General features: G+C 47.0%; 1 long non-coding RNA gene across 9 annotated transcripts in view; it reads left to right on the top strand.

Moving 5' to 3' along the window:
• The window catches only part of LOC119158153, a 153,209-nt gene that overhangs the window by 126,553 nt on the left and 358 nt on the right, over positions 1 to 26,298 (top strand). For 3 of the 9 annotated variants that reach the window (XR_005107789.1, XR_005107788.1, XR_005107787.1), the window contains 4 exons: positions 330 to 473; positions 969 to 1,072; positions 1,500 to 1,584; positions 19,504 to 26,225. This is a non-coding gene — a long non-coding RNA (uncharacterized LOC119158153). The remainder of the gene's footprint in view (positions 1 to 329; positions 474 to 968; positions 1,073 to 1,499; positions 1,585 to 19,503; positions 26,226 to 26,298) is intronic. The other 6 variants (XR_005107796.1, XR_005107797.1, XR_005107791.1 and 3 more) reach the window with 6 other exon arrangements.

Below are 26,298 nucleotides of genomic sequence, written 5' to 3'. Positions count from 1 at the left end.
GGTAAAGTATGGGGAAGGACAAGCATTTAATTTCTTATTTCCCCTCCTTTTCTCCAAGAAGGAAGGGAAGACTTGAAAAAATAAAACAAAGAAGGAGGGAATGAAAACTAAAGCCAGTTTCATGCAAAATTAGTTGGAGGAATTAATTATCCCCAAAAATAATAATGGCCACTATTTTTTTAATTCTCTCTGCACGTGTAAAACACCGGTGAAAGATCTGCCATGCATTTCAGTTTGGCTAATCCCCCCCCCCCCCCCTGCTCCAAATCCAATATCACTAACTATTCTCAGTGTTAAGGAGTAATTTTATTTTTTTTCCAAATATACAGAAAATTCAAAACATCTGGAAACTAAGGACTTCGTTGTGTGCAGCGCTTCCAGCCTGAGTCCCAACAAGCCCAGAGAACTCCTGCTTTCCTGGCGGTGGATGCAACAGAGAGGCTGGATTAACAGGATGGAGGAGCCTGACTCGGGTATCGGAGGCACCTCGGAGACGCTTGTGTTTCTTCATCGCTTTTTCATGGGAGACGGCCAGATGTTGTGTTGGCTTTCTCAGAAAAAACATAGTTGGTCTGTTGCCCACACGAGTCAGATGTTAATATATAGATGATTGATTGTGAAAATATTTAAGGTTCCAGTGAGAGCCTTTATTCATCCATGCAGAGAGGCAAGAAGTGACCTTTGGCTCCGTGGCACAGTTTATCCATCTTGCTGGATGCCTGTGTCCTTGTGGCTAGGAGGAGGGAAGAGCTGCTGTGTGGAGGGAGGCAGCTCCTCTCCTTTTGTCTGAATCACCCTGGTTTGGGTCCCAGTGACTGGCAGCCCTGTCTCTGCCGCCGGTCATGTGTGGATGGGCAAAGAAACTGCCTTTTGAGTTGGGATGGGGGAATCCTGCTGTGAAATGAAATGTGGAGAGTGGAGTAAGAGTTACCTGATGAGGGCTAAAAGGATCTTTTCTCATTCACCAGGGCCAGACTCTGCTGCCTAATTGTAGATGCCACCACGTGGATGAAGGGGCCCCAGCTCCCTGCGGACAGAGACCAGCCCTCCATGTGGTTCCTCACCTCCTAAGGTACCTCCTAAAGCAAGAAGGTATTGGCCCTGAAAGTGCCTATTTTTCTCTGTTTCATGTCTCCTTTTCCCCTCGAGGCTGTGTCTGTGGTCAGGTGGTACCCTGTGTGTTGATCCCCCCCCCCCCCCCCCATCATTCCACGAGGTTCGGTTTCGGGGCAGGCTGAGTCCTCGGCTGCTCTGCACGCTGCTCGGGTCTCATTCCATAAGTGCGTAAAGCCTCTCATTTGTCATTGTTAGACTTAATTTGGACAAAAATGCCACAGATTACATCTTTCTTACAGGACATGGTTGTCAAATAGTTTTAAATCACAAACCAGTTTGTCACTTTACTTTAGATTCTTGAAAATCCGTGCAGTGCTTTACAGCTTGCTAAGTCTGGGGAATGCGCACTGGGATTTTCACGTGTGCTATTGCTTTCTGTGCAGGAGGAGACCCATAGCTGGTGAACATCTGAGGCTACGTTTGTTAGGAGATTCTGAAGCTCTTTCTGCATTTCCTTGCTGATCTCAGGTAAGAAATGTCCAGCTGAAGCTGATGCAGGTGTTCAGGGAGAAGAGGGAGGTGACTGAAAATAATTCTTGAGTGCAAAGGTAGAAGTGGTTCATGCTGAGCAGCACAATTCCTGTATCCTGTGGGATGCCTTACTGTGTACTGGCGGAGTACTCCTCAGTGCAAACAGTGATGGGAGAAGGAGGGAAACAACGTTAGCTTGCAATAATCAAGCATATGAAAATAAGTAGGTGTTTGCCGTCCATACAACATTGTTTGACTGAATTTCCTCTTCAAGTGAATTTGACAAGCCTGGAAGACAGTATTACACACAAGTGCTTCTGTTTGCTCCCTGTGCAGCTTGTTGCAGTAGCTGCCAAAGACCCGACGAGCTCTGGGCATGGGTAAATTTCTTCCATGTGCTGATTTGTCAGGTCTTGTACCGCAAAACATGTCAGACCCTGGCAGCTGCCCATCTGCACGAGGGTTTGGTGGCTCCTGCGCTGCCAGCAGGCTGTTAATGTGCTGCTCCCAGCAATGAGGTATGTCTGGGCTGGCCCCTCATTTGACCAGTCCTTTGTATTTTTTTACTGGGTTGATATAATATACCTCCCTCTCCTTAGTTCATTGATGCAGTCATGCTTCTTTATGAAGAAATTAAATTAGTCAGCAGTGCTGAATAAATGACAATTTTCCAACAACCTTCCAAACTGAGCTGTTACATGCTGGGGGTCTGGAGCAGCCCTCTGAAACTGAGCCAGTATGCTTTTTCAAAGAGGGGAGAGGGGGTTCTTCAACATCTGCCTTCGTGGCGTGGTTACCTAACGGGTGTCATTAACAACCACCTAATTGCGGGGAACAGGAAACAACTCTTCAGGTCGGAGTCAGATATGGTCCAGGCTGTATCACAGACCCTGTAATTCTAAGAACTGAATTTATCGCAGGATGCTTTAATGCGAAGTCTGTTAGGAAGAAGCAAGCCTGAGGTCTTGCTGCACTGCAGCCAGGAGGTCCCTTGTAGCTCCGGGGTCTGTGTGAAAGCCGCAGCTGCCAGGACTCAGTTTAAGCAGATATCTCCGGGAGGTGGTTGGCTCTTCCCTCCCTGTGTCTGGCCCAAATCCAAGAGCACAATGACACTGAAGAAGTAGTGGGTGTCCGTGACCACTTTTAGTGTCCTTTGATGTCCATCTTGTGGATCAGCTTGGGTTGGGCAAAGCAGCACGAAGGCCTGAACCCCTTGGTGTGTGTTGAAGGCGTTGTTAGAAGGGGCTCTGCTGCTGACTAGCAGCAGACTGAAGAGGCTGAGCTTCTGCTGATACCCAATTAGCTGATTATCCCAAAGGGAATTGGAAATGAAGGTTATCTTTCAACTTGTGATGAGCTTCCAAATAAATATTCAACACGCATTTAATAAGACAGTTTTATGCATTATTTAAGTATCAATTGATGGGTAGAAGACGAAACACTACACTGCTGATGCTGAGGTCTGAAAGGCAAGGACAGAAATCTGGTGAATGAGTCATTAAAGGAGATTGGTATCACTCATTTTACTGGATTATTATTTACACAGTAATCATGAAAATAATTTTAGCAAGACTTTGTTTCTGCATTTTGGTTGTTTGGGGACATATTGTTTTTAAACCACGAGATGAGCAAGGGTACAAAACAAATGGAAAGGTGAGGGAAAAAGGGATGTCCAGGCAGAGGTGGTCCAGCCTCCAGCTCAGGGCAAGACGAGCTCTTCTGGGGCCAGGGCGTAACATCGTCCCTTGGGGTTTATGCCTGGTTCAGAGAGAGTAACTGTTTCATGTCAGGGGCTTTGGCTTTTTCCTGGAAATTGGAGGGTTTGATTCTCCTCTTGCTTCTGGCGTATGTCAGGATGGACTTTGGGGACAAAACCCCTCTCGGAGCAGTGAATCTGCTGCTGAAGGACAGTCCAGCTCCTTGCGCGCAGTGGGAATTTTTAAGGGAAGTCTTGACTGTTGCCTCATTTGGACTGTTGCTGTGGTTGATCTCGCAGGGTACAGAACAATAACGTGCCCTATTCACGTGGGAAAACTGTGGGGATGGGGGCTCTGGTATGCACTGCCCCAGGGACTGCTCCATGTCAGGCATATCTAACATATCTGACAGTGATGCCCATTTTCGACCTGTACTCTCCGCTCCCCCCCCCCCCCCAATATTTTTGCCCATGCAGTTGGTGATGCTCCTGAAACCTTGATGATGTCCTTTAATGTGGTCCTGCCCTTGAGAGAAACAAAGGACTTGGACCAACACACCATGGTTTCAGCAACATGGGAATGTCATTGAAACTCTTCTCCTGTGGGATACTTGAGAGCAGGATCAGCCTTGCAGTCCTGGGAGGCACCACTTGGCTAATTAAATAAACTGGTGACCTCTAAGACAGGAGTGAAAACAGGAATGAAATGAGGAGAGTGGGTTTTCTCCCCAGTGCGTCTCTGCCTCTCCAGTACTTCATTTTTCAGCTGCCCAGCGGGGCTGAGCTCCTCCTGGCAGCTCAGGATAGGCTCTGTTTTCCCTAACACCCCGTGGTATTCCAAATATTATTCTATGCATTTCTTTTTCTTTCTTTTTTTTTTTCTTTTTTTTTTTTTTTTTTAAAAAAAAGGTGCTAAAAGAAAAGGTGCTAAAATAAAAACAGAGGGTCTGTCCTGATTTGTTGTACTTCCTTTTTCAGCTCTTGCTGTTAACAAATTTATTAATCTAGTTGGGATTATTTGTCTTTCCTCTTACAAAATGTTTTTCCCTCCAAAGGAAAAACTGCCAACGTATTATTAAAGGGAGGTCAGGTCCCAGTGCCCTCTTCCTTGTTGATTCTGTGTTGGGAGAGAAAACTTAAAGGGTGAGTTTTTTAAAAGGACGCTGTTGAAAAATAAGAACTTGACTTCAATTTGCCTTTAATTTTCCACTTTTCCCTCCCTTTTTCACTCAGTGCAACATGACCTATTTTCTGTATAAATGTGGTTTCCCAGCCTAATATACCTGGTACTGAGTATTTGCATTTTCATTACTTTTAAGAAAGATTGTATCTCCATTTTAATTGAAGAATCACCTGTTTTATTTGGAATATAAATAATTTTCAAATATTTTCACTGAGTTTTATGGAGATTTGTTTTAAAGCCTTTATTTTGCATCTGGTATTTTGATGCCTCCTTTAATTTGGTGCACATATAGCTATATTTCTTAATATCTTTAAATGATCTCAAGCATATCAAAAAGGTAGATTTTTCAAAACAGCTCAGAACTAGAAGTCTGAATAATTGCTTGGTTTTTTTTTTTACTTTTGGTTGTTAAAAATGTTTCTTAATTTCTTTCTGATCACACTAAGAAGAAGATTATTCAGCAAAAAAAATAGAATACCTTAAATGTTTAGTTTGATTCATCTTGCTTCAGCTGCATGCTCTGAAACCATTTAAATCCCTCTTTAAAAATTAAATGCTGATGATTTTTTGAAACAAATGTACTTAGGAAGGAAAACATTTCAAAACGTCTTCAAAATGCTAAGTAGAAACATTTTGTCTTTTCCCAAATATACCCATTTTTTCTCCCTTAAAGAAGTTATGGCCTCTTTCTTACTGTGTAGTAGTTACCATGGGATGTTTCCCATCCCCAGTTACTCTAGGCTCCCTAAAAATATCAGCAAAGAGGTGCCCGTGGAAGGTCATTCAACCCTAAGAGGTGCCCGTGGAAGGTCATTCAACCCTTCTGCCTGCCTCTGATAATAAGGATAACTCCCTAAATTATTAAATTATGTTCTTTCATATATTTAAGGTCATAGGGGATGAACCTGGGCTGGTAGCTGTGGCACAGCGTATATTGTGAAGGGCTTGAACAGGCTCACGTGCAGGTTTAGGGGGTAAATGTATCGCGTTACCCAGCCGAGGCGCTGGGAGATAGTGGGGTTCATAAGTGAAAGGCATTAACATCACGAACAATATGTAGATTAGTTGATATTAACAACCACATTCATTTAGATGAAGCTGATGAGCCAGCAGAGGAGGTTCCTCCACAGAGAGAGCCTCATACCAGTGACCTTGGGTGGAGGCAGGAGAGGTCATACTGTGAAATATGGTAATGCTGTTAAGGGCTCTTGATGCTTTTAAGGTGATGCAGGTGTGTATTAATACCAGTGCTTGATTAAAGTCTAAGCAGGTTCATTTCATCCTCTTAACGAGAGCCGTTTTGCTATTTCTGCTGGATACCCTGAAACACCACGTAGTGTTTTGTCTGATGCGGGCGGTTCAGGAGTGGGTGAGCTGATTCCTGTAGGAAGTATTTAGAGATTCGGGTAGTCTAAGGAAGGATGGAAAATATTTAAACACAAGGTGTCGTATTTTTATCACGGGATCTTTGTGTAAGTGTCTGTAAAATGCGAGTTTGCTGCTTATTTTGGAAGAAGGGCTAACAGTGTTTTTATTATCTCCGAGCATGCTAAGCTGACTCAGTGTAATGTAATTAATGAGGCCATCTTCCGTGAAAGGACAGTGGTAAGAGCTATTGCTAATTACTTCACAGGCATTGGAGAAATGTTGCTGAAACAGGGGTTCTCAGTGCCCAGATAGGAAGATGTTGACTCTTTGCAAGTTGCTAGCGGCAGCGTTGGGCACTTTTGGTTATTGCTGCAGCCGTGGTGCTGCTGCCGCTGCTGCCGCCTGCCCGGAGCATGGCCCCGGGCACCCCACTGGCTCCAGCAGCGGGCGTTTGCTCACACCTACATCACCCCTCTCCACTGCTGGTATTTTCTTCGGTCGTGTGGGACCTGTGAGCACAGCCTGGGCCATCTGAGGACACCCTGAGCACCAGCTGGTGCTCCTGAGTGAGGATGCACTTGGTGGACAGTTTTGTTCCCTGCAGAATGAGGCTGGGCGGCCAGCGCGGGTTACCTGACCCAGAAAGTGCTGAGATGTGATACAGGGTGTTGAACACCCTGATACAGAGATCAGTGCTGGCTTCCCGCTGTGTCAAACACAGGAGAAAATACTGCTGTTTTATAAACTTTCCCCAACTTCCCCATAATTGAACGTACGAGTAGAGTGGCCTGGAAGAGACTCTATTATTCCCTCGTCCATTTGTTCAGAGATACAGACTTAGGAGTGCAGGAAACATCTAAAGCCTTATCTAGTCTGACCTGCTGAATAGCAGACTATAAAATTTTGTCCATTAACCTCACCACTGAGCCCATTAACTCATTTCTGGCTAAAACATCTCTTCCACTCTGAGTCTGAAAAGACCATGTGGTGGGTAATCCACCATTTCCCTTAACGGTTTCTTTTAATGGCTAGACTGTCTCTCCATTTAAAGCAGTAATTATCCTGCTGCTGTCATGTGTCTGATCCGTGGTTCACTGCCGTTCGCAGTCTGCGCACGTGAAGGTCGGGACTAGGCTGGAAGGTTGCTCCTGGTTGGGAGGGAGATGGTTTGGGTGGAGGGGATGGTGTGTAGGCAGCCTGGTGTAAGGGTCAGCTCTCGGGAGGCTGACCGTATCTTAGCGCTGGGGTTTGTCGGTGGCTCGGTGTGGGCTCAGAATCAGTGCTGCCGTCCCAGGGGGATTGCAGGGGGGTCGGCAGAGCTGGCTGAGGTCCCGGGGGAATCGCTGGAGCTCTGCAGAGGATGGCTGATGGCTGCTTCAGCTGTGCACGGTGTCCGGTTCCTGCTGGGTCACCTTGGTTGAACTAGAAACTACCGTCCTGCCCCATGCCTTGCCTGGCTGCGGCGCTTTTCTGTCTCTGTTATCACAAGCCCTAAATTCACTCACAAAATCATTCAACTCCTTGTTTATCTACTTCCTTGGGCTCCATAAAAACAGCTGCTGCTGAGACAGCAAAGCACACTTTGGGAGACCACCAGCATCAAGCCCCTTCGGTGTTGGGATGTGCTTTTTGCAGAGCACCCGTGAGTCAGCGGATAGATTTGCCTTTCTCTGGACTGAACAAATACGGTGAGGCACAACCTGCGCCACGCTGCTGGGGCTGCCTGAGCAAACGAGCAGCAGCCTGCTGGCTCCAGCTAGGTGGACAATATTTCACTGGGGAAAAACTGTGGGTGAATATTGTGACAGGCAGCCTGGCAGCTGGAGATTGCCTCCCGAACAGCTTTGGATTGACCGTCTCTGTTTGCAGAGTGCATTTTTTCAGAGCTTGTCATTTTTAAGGGCATTGATTTTAATGTGTTTTCTTTGGATGATGATTTGACAGCGGAGGAATCGGCTCTAGGAACCAATGGCATTCTTTGGACTTTCACCTCAGCATGCCTGGACTGGAAGCTCTGGCTGTCAGTGGTACCCAGAGAGAGTTTTGTTGATGAAAACCATTCCTTGGACCCCTCCCATACAAGTGCCAAAAGAATGAGCCGTTTGTTTGGGGAATTGTCATCTTGCCCATGGACAGGTGCCATTTTGAGTGAAACCATCTCAAACAGCACACATAGCTCTCATGGGTGTTGCACAGCACCATGGTGAAGAACAGACTTTGAAGTTCACTAACTGAGCAGAGGTTGCCAGATATTCGTGAGCTGATGGATAATTGACACCAGGAAATGTTTGCAACTGGCTGCTCATGAAAGCCTTTGAGGAACTCCGGAGCCTGTGATTTCCTTCCTTCCGACACACCCGATTTCTAGCAGGTCAGGGTTTGCATCTGGGGTGATTTCAGTGGGTGATGCTCATTGGCAAAGCCCAAAGTTTATGACCCTACAAATGGCATGATGGCTTTTGTTCTCTTGGATATGAGTTGGAGGATACCTCAGCTGTAATGGGGTGAGCCAAGGTCTGGAACGAGAGACAGGCTTAAACAGCTCAGTCTGTCTGGCTTGCCAAAAAGCAAGTTTGGAGGCAATGTGATCGTGGTAGATAATTCCCTGTGCCAGTAGAAGATTTCTGATGTGTAATAAGATATAAGAAGGTCCAGTGGATGGATGTTGAAGTTAGGTTGGAAATGAGACAACTGTGGAGCAACATGGTAATTACCTATTGTAGCCACTGACCAAGGCAAGGGGGAAATTCATTCTAGCTTGGATGCTTCACCTTGAACCTGGATATCTTCCTGGAAGGGATGCTCCAGTTCAGCTGTGTGTGAGCTGGATAACATTACATACTGATGGGAAAAACAAACTGAAAAATGGTGTCCTGGATCTTTTCACACACTGGGCAGCTTTCCCTTGTGTTACTGAGCTTACTGCAGAAACAGTTATTTCACCATCGAAAGGCAGTAGCTGCTCTGGGCTCTGCACCTTTTTAAAGTTACTTTAATGGCAGTGCTGAGGGCTGGGTCTCCACTCCTTACATGGAGAGAGCTGGTTACCTGTTGCAAGGACACTTTTTGATGATATTTGGTGATAAAAGTAGATGCATTCAGCTCCTCTCCAACATGTTAGGGGATAGGTGTGGGAAATGCAGATGTGGTGTGGCTGGCCAACTAGGAAATCACAAAGTAAAGAAAGAGTGATAATGCTAAACAGAAAAATTGCCTTTCCTGCCCGCCCCCCCCGGAAAACAAAATCATATTGGGATAACTGAACTGTTTCATTTAACCCCCTATTTTGCTTCATTTTGGGGTTATTTCTGACTTGTGTGTTCAACCATTTTTCTTTAAAACATGGTTGGCTTTTAGACAAGCAAACAAAAATGTCACTTTAAAACAAAACAGTGAAAAGTCTGATTCTGAAAACTGGCAGAATGATCCGGTTGTCAGCTCTGTGCCAGGTATCACCTTCTCTCTCTCCCAGCTGTCTTTGTGCTGAAGTCTGCTGATGATTGCTGGTGCAGACCTCAGCGCAGCCGAGGCACCCATGCTCCCAAGCGAGCTGATACCATGTTGTATATCGCCCACTTTCCAAGGCTGTAGCGAAACTTCAGGAGTGTGGGCGCTGCTGTGTGGTGAGGCAGGTGCCATCAATGCATCCAACAGTTGCATGAACGCTTTCTCAGTGGGAGCAAGTGTTGGGTTTGTGTGGCAGGACTGTCCGCAGTCCCCCTTGCAGCTGTATGAAGCAGCAGAGCTGCACACCCAGGACCAAAAGCCATTTCTATATGGCGTATGTAGCATTTTTTTCTCCTGAAAGGCTTAGCTATGATAAAGCAAGGTGGAACGGGACATAAATCACAATCAAATAGTTATGGTATGATGCTGTGCTTTTCCTCTTTCTCTTTGTTTTCTCTCAGTTCATCAGTTTTATAGCTGCGGCTTGGAACGGCTCTGTGCCTGATTCTTGTTAAAAGTTGCAGATATCTGTTAATGTTGGGCAGCTGCTGTGGCTGTCGTAGTGTTTCGGGGCTGCAGGTCAGTGTAAAGGGATTTGGATAGCGTAGTTCCATCTGAGGGGCTGTCTTATTAATTCTGGTATATTGGATGACTCCTGGAAGCAGTTTTCCTGGGCTATCACAAGGGTTTGTAATAAATCCTAATGAGGCACCCCTGCTATGATAAATCATTCATTTCTCTAGTGGGATCATGGCTTATGGTCCCTAGAGAAAAGGAGAGGAACCACAAACCCTGTGTCAAGCCTGTGTCAGTGGTTACCTAGCTGTTTACTATCCAGCTAGAAAACATTGCAGCAGTCACCCCAAATCCCCAGGACGCTGTCTGCTGTTTGTAAAAAGTCAGCCTTTTTTTCACAAGGCAAACAACTGCTCTTGGACAAGGTGCTTTGTTTTAACCCAAGGGATTCATCCCTCTCCCTGCCTCTCATGTTAGAAAGGATCCAGGAGGGATTTACAGCTAAGTCAAGAGGGAAGGTGACAGAGCCAGAAGTAAAGCCCACCTGAGCAAACACTCCTGTGGCTGCTTTGGCTTTGTTGGCTTCTAACAGCTGTCGCTGGGCGCTGGTGCAGTTGGGGTGAGACTTGGAAAACACAATACGAGGCAGCAGCTGTCCCCTTGTGCATCTCAAAAACTGAGCTAAAGTTGAGGACCAGAGCTGACTGGTGTGTCCCAGTGGTGTGTGACACATCAGGCCAGCCCTGAACCTTCACCACCACCCCCTTCCCCTTCCTTTCCATGTTACATGTTGTTCTGGGTATTTTCTTACCCCATTTTTACTGTCAGCAGTAAGCAGACACATCCCAATGTGGGGAGTTTTCTAGGCAAGGAGGTAGAGGAAGCATGAGGCAAATGGGCTTGGAGAGATCTCTGGGAGCTGAGAGAGGTGTAAATTAACATCATTGCTAATTTGCCTTTCTCTCAACAGAGATGCTAAAATTAATAGGTGTCGGTCAGTGATACGATGGAAGACAGATCCTGTCAGAAACATGTCCATGCGGGCTGGTTGGCTAAGACACTTACAGGGTAATTTTTAATTCATTAGTGCATGACCTCTTGATTAAAACATTTACATGGTTTGTAAGTGAAAAAGGTCTTAAAGGATCAGATCTAAAACCTGTTGAAGTGTAGTTAGGTCTTTAATTCACTGCAGTAGGCTCTGAATCAAGCCATGAAGTAACTGTTAATGTGGAACCCTCTAAATGGAGGGTGTAAGTGCTGTAGTGGTAAAATACAGGTTCGACCGAGGTGATGGGGTGATAAATCCCCAAGGAGAAGAGGTTAGGTTACAGTGACCTGCATTGCTTAGTTAAATGGATTCAAGCCAGCAAAATCGTGTTAATCCAGGCAATTATTTTTTTGTAATCTCGTGAGTTAAACTTGTAGGATGGCAAAGATTCATCCCATTAAACGTGAGGACTTAGCTGTGGCATCTCAGGTGGAGTGTCATCACCCTCAACAGCGCAAAGGGAAGGAGGAATGACCAGGGGATGATCTGGATTTTAGTGATCTCACTGCTTTGGTAGCAGCCTTTCCTCTCTGGATGAAGGCAGAGCTGAGGGAGGTGCCTGTTGCTTGGTGGGGACAGCTTGGATCTGCAGCTTGCAGGGACTGAAGTTGGAAAGAACCTGAGAAATATTGTGGACATCCCTGTTAGTAGGAATTCTGGTGAACTGCTGTGATTAAAAGGGCCGAGGTACCCTTGGATTGCTTTGGGTGATTGTTTTAAGAGGAAATCTGATGAATTTAGGGAAGGGATTGTATGACAAAGCAACAGAATTCCTAAGTCTTGAAAAGCATACCTAATCTGTTGGTATCTCCAATGGGTTTGAAAAGAGATCAGATCACTCTTTATTTGTACCATATTTCTATAAATAGTGTTCCCTGGCTTCTTCTATTCATCTTTGAGATCAAGGAGGAATGGCGGGGGGTAAATCAGCTCCTATGAGACCTTCTGGTGGCATCACATTCTCTTTGGTGCCCGGCTGCTGCACTAAGTCCCCAGGCCTGGGGCCAAGAGGGGATTTTCCATTCAGGCTCATTTGGCAAGGGCTGCAGGGGGCTGCTTGGTAGTTATGGCATTTTTTTCATACTTTTTTTTTTGTTTGTTTCATCATGTTTGTTTTGCCCGCCTAAATTACAAGACCTGCTTCCTATGTTCCCCTAAGAGCCATATTTAACGAATTCCCTGCTAAGGCCCTCCGTGTGTTTCCTCGGTCTGAGGAGGGGCCCTCAGGGACGGGAGCTTCTGCCTCACCATTTCTGCCAGACTTCATGTGAGAGATAGGAAAAGAGATGTAAGGGGGTGACGGTAAATAAGGTTTATTTATTTATATCCCCTAGTTTGAAGGGGAAATGGAGTGCAGGCCTAGGGAGAGACAGACACAGCTCATACTGCTGGAATGCAATTGCTGATGGACCGGTTAAATTTAAAAGGCCCAGGCCCAGATGTTTAAGAACTTCAGCGTGGCTTGAAACTGGCATAGCAATAAAAGGTCTCTTGTTTGAAAAAAACAAAAACTTCTTTGAGGTTAAAAAAGAGCCCTTTACAGTGAGCTGTACCATCTGATGTTGAAATCCATGGGTCCTGGGCATGGAGATCCAGTGATGCAGCTGTGTAGTGCCACTGTCCTTCATGGGTGACAGTTCTCCTTCACCTTGCCACTGTCCCCATCCAGCACCAAGAGGGATGTGAATCCTCTGTGGCTGGTTGAGCACAGCTGTGCTGTTGTGGCCGTAGCACAGTATCTGGCAGGGCACAGAAGGTGCTGAAGGGGTAGCTATGGCTCCCACAGAGAGGAGAAGGGATGTAGCTAGTGGACTGGAGCGGAAGCCACTGTGTTTATCAAAAGGTCTGGCACCCCCTAACTCCTAGGAACTGCGTGACATTAAGTACAGGAGAGCCATCCCATTTATGTCCCTTGCCCATCATTAGGTCCAAACCAGGCCCAAACCCACCTAACAAACTGAAATTGTTAATGTGGAAGACTGAAAGCATGAAAAATTGCCGTGAGATGCCAGCTGAGAGTTGGGGCTTCTTTTTGGCGCCTTTAGGTGAAAATGTCCTAACAGCCCTGGGAATGTGGTAACACCTCCCAGTGCTGTTTCATATCCGTTTTATTTTTGGAGGTGAGCAAGCTGAAGCGATTGCAGTAGCGCACTGAAAGCGAAGGACAAAGGCACAGACAAGTATTGCTGTTTCCTATGGAATAATTCTCCACAAATGGTCCCTTCGGTGCTGGGGGTGGGGGAGCTCCTTTGGTGACACAGTAGAACTGTAAGGTCAGGCTCAGGATCTGGTTGCAGATAAACGAGACCACGACAGAAGACGGCAGAGCCCATCAGACCTGCCGGCTTGTGTTTGCCATGGAGCGACTGCCTGCCTGGCAGAGCTGCTTCTGCCGCCAGCAAGCTCCGCCGTGGGTTCCCAGCCTGGCCGCCGTGAGCGGCAGCGTTCCCGTCGTCTGTTGGGGACGGCACTTTGCCCCCGCACTTTCTAATGTGCAGCTGGATCTTTCCCAGTGATCCCATTAAGGCTTTACAGGGAATGGCGGGGAAATTATGTTAAGAAGATAATGATAGGGTAGCCCGGATAAAAAGGCAGGTCAAGAACAATTTGAAGAGTTGGGGAATGACTTCAGGCAGCTGAAGAGGTGTCATAAGGTCTCTATTCTCTCCAAGACATTCTCTCACCGCCTCGGATGAAACTTTAGCCGCAGCTCAGCGCATGCTCTTCTGGTTTTCAGTATTTCCCTGGCACAGAAAACTCTCCTTGCTGTATGTATACCAGGTACTGGCAGGGCTGGAGTTAGCTGAGAACAGTTGGATTACAGGATTTAGAGACAGATGGGACCTTTTTCATTATATTTTTTTTTATGATTAGCTCACAACATAACATGTGAGGCAGTCACGTATTTCATATTCACACAACAAATTATGCATCTAGTATGAAATAGCTCTCGTTTCCTTCTCTGAAATAGAGTATGAATTTCCATCTGGAATATATAATGTGGTTTCCATATGTACAAACAGAGACTTGTTACAAGTATCAAAGCAGAAAGAGCGTTTTGGATGATAATGTGCTGTGGAAGTGTCTAACCTGTGAATGCATGAAAGCTTCAGTTGATTCACAAATCCTAAGACAGAGACAAGCTCAAGGGTGGCTTTTAAGCCCAGTAGGATCCAGGAACCCTGTGCCTCCTGGTGAAGGATATGGAATTTAAGACACTCAGTGCTGGAGTGGGCTGTAACGCCTCAAGTCCACTCTGCCCAGAGATGATGAGCAAGAGGTCAAACCTGCTTTTAGATCTACAAAACGCTTTGTTTCTCAGTTTCCAGAGCTCAGCTTAGGTGGGTGCGGAGTGCCTGCTTGTGCGTGGGTGGTAAGTGCGTCCTGGAGATGGGCTCAGGTTCGTGCCCTCGCTGTTAGCCTGGTGCATCGTTCCCGTGCTGGGGCCAGCCCAGTGCCCGTACCTGGGACAAGCTGCTGTGCCTGGTTGCTGTGCCCCTGCTTTGGGCACGTCTCCTGATGCTGGGTTGGCAGCGCTGCTGTTTGGTGTCGGGGGGGGGGGGGGGGCTGACCCTTGGCTGGGGGCCAGGCGCCCACCAAAGCGGCTCTGTCACTGCCCTCCCCAGCCGGGCAGGGGAGAGAAAATACAATGACAGGCTTGTGGGTCGAGATGAGCACAGGGGGATCGCTCAGCAGTTACCGTCACGAGCAAAACAGACTCAACCTGGGGAAAAAAATATTTATTGCCTGTCAAATCAGAGTAGCATGATGAGATATAAACTCAAAATTTAAAAACTCCTTTTCCCCACCCCTCCCTTCTTCCCAGGCTCAACTTCACTCCCAATTTCTCTCCCTCCTCCCGCTGAGTGGTGCAGGGGATGGGGATGGGGCTGCGGTCAGTCCATCACACATTTTCTCTGCCACTCCTTCCCCCTCACCGTCTTTCTCTGCTCCAGTGTGAGGTCCTGCCCAGGCTGCAGTTGGTCTGTTCCCCCGTGTACCTCTGTGGGCTGGGGGGCACAGCCCACCTCCCCCGGGGCTGCCCACGGGCTGCCGGGGAGTCTCGCTCCGGCGCCTGGAGCCCCCTGCCCTGCCCCGGGTGTCTGCAGGGCTGCTGCTCACACCTTCTCACTCCTCTCTCCCGCTGCAGTTTGTTGCGCAGATTTTTCTCCCCTTCTCAAATCCGTTACCCCGAGGCGCTGCCCCCGTGGCGGCTGGGCTCGGCCGTGGCCAGTGGCCAGTCCCTCTTGGAGCCACCTGGCCTGGGCTCCGCCGGGCACGGGGGAGGCTTCTGGCAGCTTCTCACAGAAGCCCCCCCTGTAGCCCCCTGCTACCAAAACCTTCCATGCAAACCCAATACACGTGTCTTCCAGTGAGACCGGTGCTAGTGCTATGCAGAGGTTATGGAGGGTTTTTACTTTTGTTGTCTCTAAGTCAGACAGTCTGGCACGGCTACAAGCCAAAGGTGCCCTGCCACCAGCTCAGCATCTTAGTTTCTGGTTAGTTTCCATTACACATAGAACATGTCACAGTTTTTTCCTTTTTTTTGTTTTAATTTATCATATCCTCAAAGCCTTCTTCTGAAGGATGAATGGATTATTTATTGTGCAGTGCAGTTTTGTGAGTATCTATGGAAATAGCATCTGGTCTCCAAATGGAGACCTTCTCCCCCCGCCTCCAGGTCCTTAAGAGAACATGACAGTAATTGAGCAATAATGAAATGTTTCAGGAGGAGTGTCAGAAGGTTCAGAGTGTTATGGAGGAGTTATAAATCTGGGCTGAATTTGGCTTGAGGAAGAAACCCCGTTATAAACTTATTAGCTGCTGACACTGTGCTTCTCTCACCTTGCATGAGATGTAAAGCTCACCTCAACACCACTATGCTGCCTTTCACTTGCACCTGACCCAAGGTGCTGCTGCCTCAGGCACCACTCTTTGCCTCCCAGGAGATCAGTAGCACAGGTCAAGCGCACATGCAATATGCTCTGGCCAGACCTCTACGTGTTGCTCCTACCAGGACAAACCTTCTTCCCATCAAGCTGGAGTCTGGGTTGCTAATTCCCGCAATAAGAACCTGGGCCAAACCTTTATGGGTGCAACCAGTACATCTCCCCTTCAAAGTAATTTGTCCCAACACAATGTTGAAGCCTTGGCTTCAGTTTTGTTCCAACTAACTTTTGCGTACCTAAATGGAGACTTTTACCCAGCTTCATAGTCCTCTGTTAATTATTCATGTCGTTTCTAATTTGTGTGTCTCAGCAAAGACTGCTCTTTTCCTTTTCTCATCAGAATGAGTGATGATTTTAGAAATAAATCTGGAATTTCAAATTTCAAGCTGGGAATCTTTTAGCACTGGAAAACTATTTCTGACATGTCAAATTCTACTCTTAGATTGGAATAAGTTGCCTCCAGCTTTCAACCTAAAATTTGGTGACTTAGTCTAAGGAAAATTTACAGGTTGTTGCTGCAAATGGTGGTAGGAAGTTGGCACTTCCAAGTGGCAATTCATCTCACCTATTTCACATACCTCTTTTAGGGCTGGATGAAAATGCATGTTTCTGTGGCTGGCAGAGGTGTCTGGGTGGTGGGTTTGTGTTAGACGCCCCACTTTGAGGCTGCAAGGGTGGATTTCAGCTGAACAGATACGATGATTTACGGTGTAGACATCCATATCTGAGAAGACAGCAAGGTCTCTGTAACCCATGCAGAGAAATGGGTACTGGTAAGGTGTGATTTATCTGGGCTGTCTAGCTCAGATGGAGAGGGGCATGCCAATATCGAATACTGTTGCTTAAAAATTATTTCTGACATTGTCTAGGAGCATCATCAGCCAAGGTTTGTGTCTTGATTAATTTTTGACATCTACTGTGCAGTCATTTCTTGCTCTGTGTGATGTGCAGTGTGCAGCTAGTGGCGGACCCTAATCAGAGTATTTTTGTTAGTATGTAAAACGGCTGATAAAAGCCTATGTACTTGACAGCTTTGCAATCGATCAAACCCGTGGTTCTATAAAGGAATGACATCAGGTCTTCTTGACAATTGAAGGAAAATAATACGGTGCATTGTTTTCAAACTGGTATTTAGGTATCCTGCATTCAGCCAAAATAACTCAGAAACCTGTAAAGAATCTAAAAATATTGGTCTGACTGCAAAGTATTTTCTTCATCTGGCTTTATGCATCTTGTAAACTCTTGTTTCTACAATCAGTGGTTACAAAATACTGCTAAGTCTCTGTTGGAGAGAGTTGTGAAGGGACCGCACATTTAATTCGTAGTGGTTGCATATGTCTAAATAAATTCCTGCAGAAAGTGACATTTTTAAGGAGATGTCATGATAAAATTGCTCTGGAGGCAAAGTTAGGGTTTCCCAGTTTCACATTTAATTAACTTAGTCTGACTTTTATAGGGCTTTGTGTTATGCATTTCGTTCTTCAGTAAACAAATGGCAGAAAATTAAAGCAGAGCAACTGCCAATGAACAGTATATTTAATTGAAAAATAATGAGTTGCCATGGGGTGCCGTAGGGTTCTGCAAAGATAACGTTATTTATCTTGGAAAAGTGCCACTTGCATTTGTCAAAATGTGATACATAAAAGGAACAAAAGGGAAAAATATGACATTAGATGGGAGAGGGCTAAGGCCTTATTCCTCATTCTGAATTTGGGACTGGAGTTTGGTGGAGTGAAAAAGTGATTTCCTGCACCCGGTGGCAGCTCAGTACAATTTCCATCTGATGCATCACTAAGTGAAATGTTGTGTCAGAATGGGAAGTGACTGGAATTTGTAAGGTCCAGATGAGCAGGAAGGAAGATGAGCGTTGATATCGCAGGGGGGAAGAAACACGTGAAATGATCTCGATTCTTTCATGGTGAAACAAAAGACTGGATCTGAACACTCTCTCTGGTTTTTCCATCTATTTCAAGGGAAATTAAGTGTCTGGAAAACAGAAGAGTGAGCCCTTGAATAAAGGGGCTGAATTAAAGCAGCAGCAAGTTGGCTTAGTCTTGGATTAAAAAGGTACATTTGTGTCACCAGGTTTGGTCCTCTCTGTGAAATACCTGAAACTCTATCTGAGTAACTCCCCGGGCAGCAGGCAGCAGGAACAAATGAAAGTCATTGACTGACAGTGAAGTGTTCATCGAGTTGACAGAGTAAGCAAAGTTACTCTGGATTTTCAACCGAGTAGTAGATCCAAAGCCCAGGGTGCCTGCCTGTGGGTGAGGATGATGTCCTGGGCATCCCAACCCTCCCTGCGAAGCCGTGGCCTGCAGATGAGACCTCTTCCCCCTGCACACATTTCTTTGGTTGCAAACGTATGAAATGCGATGTGTAGCAGCTCCTTTTTGCAACATCTGTTTTCCAAGCCCATCATTTCCCAGCAGCTCCCACTATGCAGCATAACCCACCTTATTTACAACCTTCACATTTGGAGGGCTCAACAGAGCCCAAATTTGGCTGACATTTGCAAGGTTCCTGCTTTTCATTTCAACCCATTCTTGCTTTATTTTTAGCTGTTTTAAAATGACACATGTTTCCATCTTTTAGGTAATGAGATGCTTTCCGCTTAATTCAATCACTAGTTAATTTGATCCTCTATTTAATTTGTTCCAAACGTCTGGAAGCAAAGTTCTGTATCTTAAGTATATGTATATATTACATATATAGCTTCTGCCCTTTGCTCTGATCATTCTGCTTGCTCTAAACAAGTCTTATAATTCAATCTTAGGCTATTGAAACTTGCCATTTAATTAATAAGAAAAGCCAAAATCGAAGCAAGATAGAAGGAAAAGAAATGGTTTAAGGAATGAGTCGTGGTCATAAAAGATGGCTATGACTGAAAGTTGCATTATGGAGTACCTGCTAGTGGCTAATAACTCTGGTACGGGCCATCAAATCTGGGAAGGTGGTGGTGAATTGATGGGAGCAAAATCTTTTAGGAAAATGTTAAGAATAAATGTGAACAGCCCCTTGCGAGGAAGGAAATTCAAAGCTCATTGTGATATAACGGAACATAAAAGCAAAAATGTTGTCAGTCACCCCAAGGCTTTTGGAGCTTGGAAGTCAGATGGGGAGGGAGAAACGCTGCTGCAGCCGGTGCCAAACCTGTGTCATCTCCAGCGCTGTCAGAGCACCCACCGGCACTCCATAAAGCTTTCACTTCCATCCCCAACAGATCCCTGAAAAACCCTCACCCACCCGTTTTAATCAAACACTCACCTCGGCGCTCAACCTCTGCGCTGACCTTTCTGGCTTTAGTGTCAACAGGTTGGCCCATCTAAGTGTCACACCCGGCTGGTATTTGGGGAGTGGAGCCGCTTTTGGCTCACAGAGCCCTGTGTGTGTATGTGTGTGTGTGTGTGTGCGCGCGCACCCGCGTGTGTGTGTGCAGAAGGGGTGCACACTGCCCAGCTCTTCGGCTGCGGTGGCCACGAGACGAGCAGATTCATGTAGCTCTTGTCAGTACATTGCTCTTGTAATCATCTAACAGGGTTTGCAAAAGCGAGGGTGAGCAGATGTGATGGGTATCTGGGGCTTTTCAGCCTTTGGGCCATGAGGATTGTGGGCACAGGGTGGATTTTCACATGTTCTGGTGGGAGCAGCATAGCTGTGGGACAGCAGAAGTCCTTGTCAATGATCCTCCGTGTTATTCTTCCAGGAAGTTGCCAAAAATCTCCCTGTGCAACTCAACTTACCTTCACAGCGCTTTGCTTGCTGGAAACACCTGGTATGTGCCTGGGTGTGAGCGTGGCTTGTGTGTCCCACAACTGAGCAGTCACAAGTGTCGGGACGCCCCTGCAAGGTGCCAGTTTGCAGCACACCAGGGGACAGAGGAGGTGATGCCCACACGAGACACATGGCGCCTTGGCAGGGCACCCAGCCTTTGCTGATTTTTCGTGGAGAAGTGAAGGTAAATGAAAGCCAGATCAGAGGCCGTGCTGCTTGCCCAGCATGTGTGCCCTCTCCCTCTCGCTGCCCTAAAAGCCCTGTGTGAGGCTGGAGAGGCACAGAGGTTGTGTGAGGTCTGCTGGGGGGTTTAGGGCTGGAAGAGACCCGTGGGTATGGCTGTGGCAGGGCTCCTCCTGCAGATGCTGCTACTGCCGGCAACAAAGGTTTCCCATAAGCAGCTTTGGGTGGCTTCCCCCTGTCCTGTGGGTGGCCATCCCGTGGCAGGGGAGCACCTGCTGCGGTTGGGGAGCGTGGAGCCATGGGATGGTTGCAGGGATGATTGCAGCGCCAGGACGGGAGAGGGAACTGAACGTTGCGAGCAACTGGGAGGCAAACCACCCAAAAGCCAAGGGAAGAAGTGGGGAGGTAGCAAAACCACAGATCTGTTTAGCGAGCAGTGACACAGTGTTGGCCGGGTTTCAGTTCCCCACGAGATGGAGACAGCACCGCTGGTTTCAGTTACTTTCCAACTGTGGTGCAGGAACAATTTGTCTTAATAAATTGCAAGGAATAATGCAATAGGACAGAGCTCTCAAGTGGGTGTGAGGGTTTTGATGTGAACCATGGGATGAATGTTAACAAACAGATCATGTTGTTATTGCTTGCTCTTGGTTCGTGACCTGGGCTCCATGGCCCTTCGTGGCCTCTGTGCCCCAAACTATAAGCTGATGCTGTCTGATCTCCATGGACCAGTTTCTTTGATGGTGTCTGTGGTTTATGTGATGGGGATTCATTGCTGTGCTGCAGTGTGGAGGTAAGCTGGTCCCTCCATCCCACCAAGAAGGCATCCAGGGAAGCATGTTGTTAGCATGAGCATTGGCACAGTGAAACTGCTAACAGAGGGGAGAGGCTTTTTTCCTCCTTCACAGAAATAAAAGCATCATTTATACAGCTTTCAGCTCTGCTGGTGCTTTTCTGCAGCAAAATGCTTCAGCCTTCCTCCTGTGCCGCTTACCTATGGACTGGGTCAATAGCTTCAGGACATCCTAGGGAGTGCAGTCTCAAGAGCCCAGACATCATACCTGCCTCTGCCACTGCTCTCTTCCGTGGCCTTGGTCATGTTCACCGATGTGATGTGGGCTGTCTTTTGGTGTGCCATGCACGGCACAGGAAAGCTGTTCCTGGCAATTGTAACGCAGCTGGCAGGAGACTGGGCTTTGCTGAATGTTTTGCGTGCACTCTAATGTAGCTAGTAACTGGAGAAGCATGAGGCACAGGATCAATGTCAAAGATTGCCAACAGCAAAGGGAAATGTGCTGAGAAATGTATGTGAATGCCAGTACTTTGGGGCCTTTATTTAAAACAGTGGCCGGTCGCAGTAACAGGCCATCTTGCTCTCATTCTGGCCTCTTTTAATCGCAGTTTCAGGATTTTTATTATTTTTTTTTAATTTTTTTAAAAAACATACGCCATGTTCCCAAGTAGTGCAAATGAGCTGCCTCTCTTCTGAGCTGCTCTGCTGTTGCTGTCGTGTACTTCAGGAGACTGGACAGCCCGCTATGGTCTGGGGACTCATCCTGCAGCCACCATCACTCTGTGGGGCTCTGCACTGTAAATGCAATAGGTGGAAGAAGAGATCATTCGTGATTCTTCGTGAACATGAAGAGCCGCTCTCTGTTCATTTCTCCTGCCTTGCAGACCTGTCTCATCTGCTTTCACCTGCATCTCAATCTCCCTCCTCTTCCTAGCCCGATGGAGAGCAAACGGTGAAATAGAAAAAGCAGTGCTAATGATCACAGCCTCACTACTATTTTATTTCCAATTGGCAGCTCATGCAAGCAGCCCTATTTTCTGTTCTAATAGGAAACTTTATGATGTACCAAATTACCCTGTAATAGCCTGCGCTGGGTTGCCTCCTGAAAGGTAAACGATTTTGATTTTTTTATGATCGGTTATTATGACTTTTTTGCCTATTCCATAAAAAAGAGGGAGATTGCATTAAAGAGACCCTAAGGTTGCAAACTGGAGCTGCTGGGAGCCAGGTGGTGCCGCAGGATTGCTGCAGGTGTAGGGCAGGGGACTGCACAGCTGCCCGGCAGTGGCTGGTGACCATGTCCCCTTCTCGCTGCTGGCCGTCACCTCCCGTGTCCCCTTCTCGCTGCTGGCCGTCATCTCCCGGGGGCTGGCACAGGCGTGCTGCAGCTGAGGGCTCTCCTGGATGCTGATGATGGGTGGAAGAAACTGCCTGGCAGCACACAGGGGAGGGTTCGGGGGCACGCAAAGCCCAGGATGCTCTGCATGTTGCGGAGTGCCATCTTCTGGCTTGCCACGAATTAACGGGGACTCCGCAGCTCCGCACCCACCGCAGGGAGCCCCGGGCAGCTGCTCCTGCTCCCTCCAGGCTGGTGTCCTGGCGAGGAGATTATCCAGAGAGGTTGGCAGCAGCAGGAGATGGGAGCACTTAATCCAGAGCTGCTCTCCCGTGCTAGTTAGGGAGTGCTCATTTCCTGGTAATGGCTTTGTTTTAATTAGGATAGCTGAGCCCTTGCGCATCCCAAGTTAGAAGTGATACAACCCTGTGAAGTCCCATTAGCATTTTCTGCTGCATTCTGCAGTGGAGAAGCAGCAGGGAGGTGTGGGATGTGATCCAGGGAGGGATTAGGCAGGAAAATTCCCACGGGCATTAATGGACATCCCTTTTATTTTAGCTGAAATCGGGCGCCTAAGTACCTTTCTGGTCCTGCATGAAGGTGACTGCAAAGACCACTCTCAGTGTCTGGTCGTATTTGTAAAGATCTGTGATTTGGGGTTTTTGTAGCTGGACCTGGCTGGTGAACCGGAGACAGAGAAGAACTGGAGCAGGAAAGGTGAAGTCCTACCTGGTAGCAATTTCTCCTGTCCCATGGTATGGTAAGGGCTGATTTTCCTCACCGAGGAATCGCTGTCCTGTATTGGTCTGTATCAGGTGCTTTTAATCACTGCCTGTAACAGTGATTAAAATTTCCATCAGTTGATGTCAACTCTGATAAATGTGACTTCAAAATATGAAACCATTTATGTGAAAAAGATTTAAACTCGGTCCAGTGAATGCACTTTTCATTTTTTAAAAATTATTCATATTTTTCCTGTAACTAAAAATTGTTTGAAAAATCTGCTGGATCTATCACTAGTTAGCTCAACAGAAAAAGGAGATCTGTAATGGTGAAAAAACAGCAATGATTTTGTGAAAAATTATTATACACTTTCCACTGAAGTGCTTTCTGAAACCTGGGATTAAAAAGATTATAGAATTTTGCAATACCGTTTTACTTTCGGTTGAAAAAATGACATTTAAATATGTCTGGCTTTAGCATCAAAACCCATACTTAGAAGGGTGACCATCATTGCCGATTACTGTAGCTGTGTGGATAATAATGTGATTTCGATGATGCTTTTTGTTTTGCCTGGTAACACAGCTCCAGAGCAGGGCAGCCCCATTGGTGCCTGCTGCGCCGCTCACTCCCCCTCTTGTATACGCATCCGTGAGAGCGAGTGAGCTAGCTCAGAGACAGCTCTCCAATCATTTGAATAAAGGGGGATTTAATGGAGCTATATATGTATTTATAGTAACTTCTGTTGCTTGCCTGTTTTAATAGACTGTCACTACTATCTAACAGCAAATCACATTCCAGGTGTGCTTTGCGGCACAGATGCTAAATGGGCTGGGTACCCGTTTGTTTCCTGGGCGCAGCCTCCAGTGTCCTGGATGCTGGGACAGTCCCTGGGCTGAGCTATACTGGGGGTGGTGGTGGCCGGTGCATGGGTGCATGGTGGGTTGGAAATGGGACCCTGTGGGTTAGCTTGAGGGTCTCAGAGGTGACTAAGAACAGCCAGCATTGGTTCCCAAGGCTCCACAACTCTGCTTGGAAAGCTTTTGGGGTGGCCCGTTGGAAGGTGACAAGCTGCTTCTGCCCATCCATCTATCTAACTAATTCCAAAATAGCCCATGGAAACCAGTTCTCTCTGGAGAAGCCGAAGATCCATTTCAGCATGTCTGGTTTGAAGATCCCTGCCCCAGCTGCAGCCCCCAGCCCGCGTCTGCCTGACTCACCACGGTGGTGCGGGCAGGCTGTTGCCCACGTGGGCATCCTCCTTCAGAGAGCGCTTTCCACGGAGCCCAGGCACAGTGCTGTCCTCCGGGGAAACCAGCGGGACTTCACAGCAGAAAGAAATAGAAAGCAGATCCTCGGGCTTTTAAAATTTAGTGCTGAGAGTGATGAAAGAAAGGGCAATAATTCTTTTAGATTCACTTACTGTCCAACTTTCGGAGACAAGATTACTCACCCTTTCCCTGCGGAGAGGGCAGAAATGAACATCAGGTGCTCTGACACAGTTTAGGCAATTACCCAACCCTGGTCTGGCTGTGTAACACCAGTGAGCGTTTTTTTGCAGCTATAGTTATGCAGACCCTAAGACAGATCTCCTGGTAGGGAGCCGGAGTGGCAGAAAGTGGAGCGGGCTGGGAGCTGAGCCCTCTGTGTTCAGCAGTGACTTTGCCCACCTTTAACTCGTCTCTTCCCTTAGTTCTTTACACCTACCAACACCCTGCTTTGGTTTCTTTAAAAGCTGTCTGTTTATTATATGTGGGTGAAATCTGGTCATGCTGTACTGTTTATTAGTCCAAAACTGAGGTCAGGCAGGTTGGATTTCTTTCCCGAGTGCTTTTATAATATTTGTGTTAGCTGGGCAGCTAAGTGCTGTCAGATGTAGCGGCAATGGAGCTTGCTGCTGTTGAAATTTTTATGGTTTCATGCATTTTACAGCATCACCTGTCAGACTCCAGCAATCATGATGTCACCTGTAGTGGAATATATAAATTTGAACAGAGGAGGCTGGAGCTAGGGGACTTCTTCAGTAATCTGGGCTCCTTTCTCCCCTCCCTCTCTGGTGGAGAGGCTGGGAGGTCTTAAGGCACAGCGAAAGAAAAGGCGCAGACCTCTCCCCTCCCCTGGGCTTTGCCCCAGCCGTTCTGCATGATCTGGGCAAAATCGCTGCCTTCACTCCGGCTGTAGTTTCCATACTGCCTCTTTGTTTTGCTGGCTGTGTCTCTGGGGATATGGTCTCCTGTATTCATCCCGAGACATGGGAAAGGCTCGCTCGGCACAGGGAGTCTCCAATGGCTGCGCTGTAGTCTGGTACCCCACGTGTGTGGGATGGAGACGCCAGATCTGGCAGCAGAAGCGGGTGCCGTGAGGGCTGGCAGGGAAGGACGGGAGGAAGAGTGGCTTTGCCGGGCAAATGTTTAAGCATTTGTGAAGGGGGCAATGGGACAGGACTTGTTCTCCGTGAATAAGTGAGGACAGCACACCTGGGGTGCCCTCCGCCTGCTGCGCTGACGGTCTGTGGCCAGCGCTGCTCCTGCCCTCCTCCTCCTCCTGGGCACTATTAGGTCTCTGTCCAATTTTGGCATCATCGCAGTTTTGATTACAGTTTGCAACAGCCTTGGCGAAGGCCCTCGTGGGACACAGGGGCTCGTCGAGTGGGAGCTGGTTGAAGCCGAATGGAGGTTTGAGCTGTGGGCAGGACACGCTCCGCTCGTGGCATCACGCACCAGGATGGATGCAACTCTGTGTCACGTGTTCATGTCCTCAGACTGGCATGGTCCACGCGTTCCATCCAAAGAGGGGTTCAGAGATTAATGAAAAGATTCTACAAAAGGTCAAATAGCAGCTCTGATCGGTGGGTTTGACAGCAGGAGAATGATTGGGGTTTTTTTCCTGGTTCTCATTGGTTTGTGTAGTCTTTTCCCTGCAAACGCTACCTTAATTAAATATCAAATGAGCATTAAGATGATATTCCATGTGGCTTAACAATGCTAAATGAAGACATGTAGCCCTACTGCTGAGCTATAAACCCTCAGTAAAAAATGGCTTAAGAACATACTGATCGGGTTTTAAGAGCTCTGTAACTGATACGCATCTTATGGTATCGTTAGGCCTCGATAAATCTGTTTCTAATAATCGCTATTTACTGAGGTTTCGCAACTATGCCTGAGGTACGTATCTGTTACCTTGTGGTCCAGCCTCAATAAATGTGTTTTTAATAATCAATTGGTACTTCAATAATAAACAATAATTGCTTTATTAAATATGAATTTGAACATGTTCTGCATTTAAGTTGTACTGAAATCACATCTTTTTGCTTTTTTAACTCTCAAGGAGCTTTTACTGACCAGCTATTGGTAGTAGTGTGCACCAAACATTACTGTTCCTCATAGAGCATCACTGACTTTGCCTGATTTATGACTCGTGACAATATTTCAGTGCTTTGTTTCTACCTTAGCCTAAGCAGTCTATCAGTTGCTTCCAAGCAATCTTCCTGGGAGAAATGCAGCAGTCCCTCTTATGGATCATTAACTGGAAATGAACTTGGGACCTTCAGATGTAAACACACCGCCTTCTGCCATGCGACCTAGCAGACCAACACTTTTAGTTGTCAGTACAAGTAATAGTGGTATGGGACTCTAATCTTTTAGAGAAAAAGCAATAATTGAAGAGGAAAGTTGATATCTTCTAGTGCCATTGAG

Source organism: Falco rusticolus, chromosome 1, assembly GCF_015220075.1.
Source record: "Falco rusticolus isolate bFalRus1 chromosome 1, bFalRus1.pri, whole genome shotgun sequence".
NCBI classification, from domain to species: Eukaryota; Metazoa; Chordata; class Aves; order Falconiformes; family Falconidae; genus Falco; species Falco rusticolus.
The sequence above is the reverse complement of the archived record's forward strand: the minus strand, read 5'-3'. Positions and strand labels throughout refer to the sequence as shown.